General features: G+C 37.0%; 1 non-coding gene across 1 annotated transcript; it reads right to left on the bottom strand.

Annotated features, from left to right (window-relative positions):
- Positions 1–4,315: 4,315 nt before the first annotated feature.
- Positions 4,316–4,388, bottom strand: TRNAW-CCA (transfer RNA tryptophan (anticodon CCA)). Its single transcript has one exon. It is a non-coding gene; the product is annotated as a tRNA-Trp (tRNA).
- Positions 4,389–5,562: the final 1,174 nt, after the last annotated feature.

The raw sequence follows: 5,562 nt of genomic DNA, 5'->3' as shown, positions 1-5,562 counted from the left end.
TCAGCCAAATCCTTAGAAATGAGCTGGATAATAGCAATGCTTGTGGGGAGGGATCCCCACTTTCTCCCAACACCTATTACCACAGCTTCCTTTCCTCGACTCTTCTAGTCTGGTCAGCTTTCCTCTTAACACTGGAATCTGCAACATCCTTTATGCGAATATTTTGTTCTCTTTTTAGCCTGCAGCGCCACCTTGCGTTTTGTGGGTGTTACTCCCAATTTCAGGAATAGAACAAAAAGATGGCGGATTAAAGGAGCTGGAGTAGGAGTGATTTTTTTTTTCCCCTAGTGTCTTTGCTGTTTCATTTCATATTTTTCCTCAACTGGCCACAGTAATCCTAGTATGTAAATGCTTACATCGTATCCCTCTCTGTGAGTCTGCATTCGCAGAAAAATAAATCAGTCTTTTTCCTTAATTTAGGTGCACAAAATTAAACTCTGGCTTCCCACCAGGAGTTAATCCTAAAAAAACCTTTTCCTGTTTTTAAGATTGATAATAAAGAATATATAAGAAAATGAAGTCTCCATCAAAAAGTCAACATATATTGGTTGAGAGCCTTTTGTTTATTTGTAAACTGCTTAACAATAATGCTGTACACCCTTCAGAGTAACTGGCCTTTTTTCAGTTTCTTGTGAATGAAATAATCCTTCCAGTTTCAAGGGCTTCACTCTTTACCCGCAATATTTTTTGGAACATTTTCTACCCCCCATCCTCCACCCTTCACCTGATTTAAGAATTATGTATATGTTAGTGTTCACATGACCGGCATTTCCAAGAGTATGCAATGAATACTCTTAAAATTAATAGTAGCAAGCAGGTGTCATTCTTGTCTTTGTGGAAGCGCTCCTAGTATTTCATCTTTAACTATGATGGCTGATCTCAGTTTGGGGTGAATGCTCTATTTTTTGGATCAAAAAAGTTTTCTTATTTTTCTTTATTCTTTAATATTTTAGAGTAATTTTTGACATCTGTTGAAATTTATTCTTGAGCTTTTTAATTCTTGAGTTCTTGATATAAATGACATTTAACCATTACATATTATTGTTTTAATGCACAGATGGATTTGATGAGCCAACATAGTTTTAGGATTTTTCTGGCCCATGCTCCTCTGTGTGTATACATGAATGTGTGTGTTTAACTTCTATGGTTTTGGTATTAAACTATCCTGGCCTTGTAGTATGGATTAGGAAGCTTTCCATCTATTTTTATGCAACAGAATAGTTTTTATAATTATATTATCATCTGTTTCTACATACTTTATTACAACTTGCCTTTTAAATGGGTTGGGTTTGGGTGGTAAATCTATGATTATCTTTACATTTTACTTTTGGTTATTAATCTGTTCGGGTTTTGTTTCTTTTTAAAGTAATTTGTGGTTTACTTTTTTTTTTTTTAATTTTATTTATTTATTTATTTATTTATTTATGGCTGTGTTGGGTCTTCGTTTCTGTGCGAGGGCTTTCTCTAGTTGTGGCAAGCGGGGGCCACTCACTATCGCGGCCTCTCTTGTTGCGGAGCACAGGCTCCAGACGCGCAGGCTCAGCAGTTGTGGCTCACGGGCCTAGTTGCTCCGCGGCATGTGGGACCTTCCCAGACCAGGGCTCGAACCCCTGTCCCCTGCATTGGCAGGCAGATTCTCAACCACTGTGCCACCAGGGAAGCCATTGTGGTTTACTTTTAAAAACCATTTATTTTATCTGGATTTGCAAACATTTTGGTATTATGTTTTCATTGCATTATTTATCTCTAGTTATAACTCTATTCTTATTAGTAATATTTAGTACTTTATCTCCTTTTTATTCTTTTTTGTTTGTTTTTGGCAGTATAGGACATTTTTTAAAAATTTTATTTATTTGGCTGCACCGGGTCTTAGTTGTGGCACACGGGATCTTTAGCTGTGGCATGCGGGACCTAGTTACCTGACCAGGGGTCGAACCTGGGCCCCCTGCATCGGGAGCGCGGAGTCTTAACCACTGGACCACCAGGGAAGTCCCCTCCTTTTTATCCTTGAGGAGACTTGCAAAATCTCTATTTTACTGATCTTTTAAAATACACTTTTTTCAAATAATCTATGACCTTGATTCAAAATCAAGTAGTACTAAAAGGCTTATAAGAAAATACAGTAGTTTTCTGCACTTTCCCTCCTCATTTTCCTACTTCCCTTACCAATAAGGAGACTTTTTTTTTTTGAGGTAACATTGGTTTATAACCTTATATAAGTTTCATGTGTACATTATATTTTGACTTCTGTATACACTATGGTGTGCTCACCACCAAAAGTTTAGTTTTCAACTACACAGTTGACCCCCTTTACACATTTCACCCTACCCCTACACCTCTTCTCCTCTGGTGGCCACTACTCTGTTCTCTATATTTTTTTGTATTTTTTTTTAATTAAAAAAAATTTTTTTTTTTGCCATGCCACGTGGCACGTGGGATCTTAGTTCCCCGACCAGGGATCAAACCCACACCCCCTGCATCGGAAGGGCAGAGTCTGAACCATTGGACTGCCAGGGAAGTCCCACTACTCTGTTCTCTATATCTATCTGTTTGTTTTTGTTTGGTTTGGTTTGTTAGTTTATTTTGTTTTTGGTTTTTTATATTTCACATATGAGTGAAATCATACAGTATTTGTCTTTCTCCCTCTGACTTATTTCACTTAGGATAATATCCTCAGGGTCCATCCATGTTGTAGCAGATGGCAAGATTTCATCTTTTTTGTGCTGAGTAGTATTCCATTGTATGCGTGTGTATCACATCTTCTTTATCCATTTATCTGTCGATGGGCACTTAGGTTGTTTCCATATCTTTGCTATTTTGAATAATGCTGCAATGAACATGGGGTGAATATATCTTTTTAAATTAGTGTTTTCATTTTCTTTAGGTAAATATCCAGAAGTGGAATAGCTGCATCATATGGTAGTTCTAGTCTTAGTTTTTTGAGGAATCTCCATACTGTTTTCCATAGTGGCTGCACAAATTACATTCCCACCAACAGTATATGAGGATTCCCTTTTCTCCATATCCTCTCCAACATTTGTTATTTCTTGCCTTTTTGATAATAGCCATTCTAATGGGTGTGAGATGATATCTCACTGTGGTTTTGATTTGCATTTCCTTAAAATTAGTGATGGTTGAATATCTTTTGATGTGGCTGTTGGCCATCTCTGTCTTCTTTGGAAAAATCTCTGTTCAGATCCTCTGCTCATTTTTAAATCAGGTTGTTTTGTTTTTGTTGAGTTATATGAGTCTTTATATATTTTGGATATTAACCCCTTATTGGATATATGATTTGCAAATATCTTCACCCATTCTTTAGGTTGTCCTTTTGTTTTGTTGATGGTTTCCTTTGCTGTGCAGAAGCTTTTTAGTTTGATGTAGTCCCATTTGTTTATTTTCGTTTTTGTTTCCCTTGCCTGAAGAGACATATCCAGGAAGAAATTAAGACCAATATCAAAGAGCATACTGCCTATGTTTTCTCCTGGGAGTTTTATGGTTTCAGGTCTTACATTCAAGTCTTTAATCCATTTTGAGTTGATATTTATGTATGGTGTAAGATAGTGGTCTCGTTTCATTATTTTGCATTTGGCTGTCTAGTTTTATCCCATGTCCCCTGCATTGGCAGGCAGATTCTTAACTACTGCATCACCAGGGAAGTCCCACTTTTATTTTCTTGAAGTTAATGATTGCCTTGACTTTTCATTTGCTTGGTTTTCTTTAGATATGTCACCTATTCTTCTCACACTTCCAATTCCTCTCAGTACAATTTTCTACATGGTCATTCCCATGTCTCCTGAGATATCAATTCTCCTTTAAATTGAGTGGTTGCTCTCTACATCTGCTGCACAGGTCTCATCCTGGAACTTTCCTTTGCTATCATTCTTGGAATTCCCTTTGCCTTTTATTCTGATTGGGTTTCCTATTTCAAGGATTTTATTCTTCCTCTTTTTTGGTTTATTCTATAGCTTTAAGAGATCACATCCTCCAAGAGTTTCATCTGATTGAAGATATGTCAGGGGACTTGCTGATGATATCCTTCGAAATGCCTGTCTCTTGAGTCATACAGCTCCAAACTGGACTAGTTGTTCACTATACTGGAGACAAGTGTCATCCTGGGATCATCCTTCAACATCATGTGGAGATTCATTTTACTTGTTCTGCTTTGGTTTTTGTTTGTTTGTTTGTTTTGTTTTGTTTTAATATTTATTTATTTGGCTACACCGGGTCTTAGTTGTGGCACGTAGGATCTTCATTGCGGCATGTGGGATCTTTAGTTACAGCATGCGGGCTCTTAGCTGTGGCATGTGGGATCTAGTTCCCTGACCAGGGATCGAACCTGGGCCCCCTGCACTGGGAGCATGGAGTCTTAACCACTGGACCACCAGGGAAGTCCGTCACTTGTTCTGCTTTGGATCATCTCTTTGCTCTTTACTCTTACTTCCTCTCTCCTAGATTACTCTCACATTTTGATAGATATCTTCTAGTAGTTTCCAGAGAAGGGTGTATGAGAGGTAAATTTTGTTGTGACCTTGAGTGTATTAAATTATCTTTATTTTACTCTCAAACTTGATTGTAAGTTTGACTGATTATAGAGTTTTAGGTTGGAAATAATTTTTCTTCAGAATTTTAAAATATTTTGTCCATGAGCTCTAAACCAACGTGTTTGTTAAGAAGTCTAAAGTGAATTTTATTTTATATTTTCTCTATGAGACCTTTATTTTTAGTTCTTCTTGTAGTATATTGTCATTGTCCCAAGCATTTGAAAATTAAACACTGATGTGTCTTTGTTTGAGCTTATTTTCATCCATTGTACAGGACAATTGGTAAGCAGTTTCATCTAGGAAACTAATTTCCTCCTGCTCTTAGAAACTTTCTATTTTCTCCAATTTACACTTTTTTTTTTGCTTTGCTTTGTTTTTATTTCTTTTTTTTTCATTGAGAAAAGGGTTTTAATAAAGTTTTTTTATCAATTATATAACTATCTGGAAAAAGATAAAATTAAGATCTATTGCTTACACCATACTGCTTTGTTTTTATTTCTATATTTCTTCTTAGAAACTTTCTTTAGGAGTCTCATTCAGGTGTCTGTTCTTGATTTAGTTTGGGAGACTAAAGAGCTCAGTAATAGTTTTGAGCATGTTATCAGGGCTTGTCCATTCTGATTATTACTCTAAAGTGAACTGGGAGCTCTGGTTGTTGGAGAAACCCCAGCGTCAGTGTGATTAGGTCTTTTCACTTGGACTGGTCAGATTCCCCAACTCTTTAAAAATCTCCTACCCAGGAGAAAAAAGTATGGATTGAAAAGGTAAAGGATTGAATGGGGGAAGTGGGGTGTAGGCCTGCATTATTCAGGATAGGTTAGGTTATGCTTCAATACTAAACAGTTACTCCAAATCTCAGTGATTTAACACAATGAAGGTTGATTTCTTTCTCACACTACATGTCCCATACAGTTCAGCATGGGACCCTCCTCACAGCTGTCAGTGAGGGATCCAGGCTTCTGGAGACTCCCATCTCTACAAAGGCGTTCATGATCACTATAGTGGGCAAAGTAAATGTGTT

Source organism: Eubalaena glacialis, chromosome 4 (assembly GCF_028564815.1).
Source record: "Eubalaena glacialis isolate mEubGla1 chromosome 4, mEubGla1.1.hap2.+ XY, whole genome shotgun sequence".
Lineage (NCBI taxonomy): Eukaryota > Metazoa > Chordata > Mammalia > Artiodactyla > Balaenidae > Eubalaena > Eubalaena glacialis.
The sequence above is the reverse complement of the archived record's forward strand: the minus strand, read 5'-3'. Positions and strand labels throughout refer to the sequence as shown.